The sequence below is a fragment of the Manduca sexta genome, chromosome 14 (genome assembly GCF_014839805.1).
Source record: "Manduca sexta isolate Smith_Timp_Sample1 chromosome 14, JHU_Msex_v1.0, whole genome shotgun sequence".
In the NCBI taxonomy this organism is placed as follows: domain Eukaryota; kingdom Metazoa; phylum Arthropoda; class Insecta; order Lepidoptera; family Sphingidae; genus Manduca; species Manduca sexta.
Window position 1 is genome coordinate 132,790 of NC_051128.1, and position 717 is coordinate 133,506.

Sequence of the window (717 nt, forward strand, 5' to 3'; positions counted from 1 at the left end):
AAAATCATTGGCTATAATTGGCAAGAGATAATCGGTTAACTTTGTAGAAAGTCTGTCACTATTTTACGAAACTTAAGTCACTGACTTGCTGATTCCGCTTTATACATCGCTGTATAATATTCACTGCCGAGTTCAGATTTACTTTGTAGATAGTCTATTACTCATTTATGACACCAGTTACTGAGTTGCTGCTTCCTTTTTTTTACTNAGCTGTATAATATTAATTGCTGAGTTCAGTTATAACCTAATTTCCGCTATCAACAAACACTATGGAATCGCGGTTTAAAGGTCATTTCCTATAACTGATTACTAAGCATTAGAAAACATAACATTCTCAGGGAGTTAGAGGAGTTACTATAGTGCAGTTTATAATTCTGAGTTCATATTGCTATTATTTTTGTACAGGCGTTTACTATAAGCAATCCATTCATATTATTATTTTTAAAAATGTAAATCACTAACCGTGTGCATGGTAATTTTATATGAAGGTTTAACTATTCGGCATATCATTGCTCAAACTGCGTTATCTGTTCATTTAATCTTTGCTGGTAATTATTTGTTTAACTGCTGACGATAAAGTTTGACTCTCACGTTTTCACAGATATGCCTAATCATCGGTGTAACTAGGGTATGCTTTGTAGATAAAATCTTTGGAAGATAAATTACTATATTACTGGTGGTAGGATATATTTTATATCCGCCCGGATAGCGACCACC